We start from the raw sequence: 436 nt of genomic DNA, 5'->3' as shown, positions 1-436 counted from the left end.
TTTTAATGATCCTAACAAGCAACTCTAAACTGTCTTGTCCTGATTTCCTAGTTTGATCAACCATTATCTCCTGAAACTCATTTCAGGGGGAGCTCACAGGCAGACAGAAAACCAATAGCTTAAGTGTGATTTTGTATTGGGCCTTGTTGATTTCATGAGGTTTCTGGGTAATCATCACATCCTTAAGAGACTAACTTTAGGCTGTCATTGTAAGGGAATGTGTCACTGCCTTTTAAGATCTGAGCAGGCTGAAGTGGTGCGTGCCAGGGTCGTTCAAGCAGCCTGCAAGAATCAGAGGCATGTGGCAGACAGTTGTATATAGCTTTTTACACTGTATGTCAAGCTAGAGTCTTCTTTTTAAAAAGCTTAGGTACTGCATAGTACCCAGGGTGAAACTTGCAAAAGAGTGAAGAATAGCACTGAGAGAAAGGAAAAT

This window comes from Meleagris gallopavo, chromosome 6 (genome assembly GCF_000146605.3).
Source record: "Meleagris gallopavo isolate NT-WF06-2002-E0010 breed Aviagen turkey brand Nicholas breeding stock chromosome 6, Turkey_5.1, whole genome shotgun sequence".
NCBI lineage: Eukaryota > Metazoa > Chordata > Aves > Galliformes > Phasianidae > Meleagris > Meleagris gallopavo.
This window is presented reverse-complemented; position numbering follows the sequence as displayed.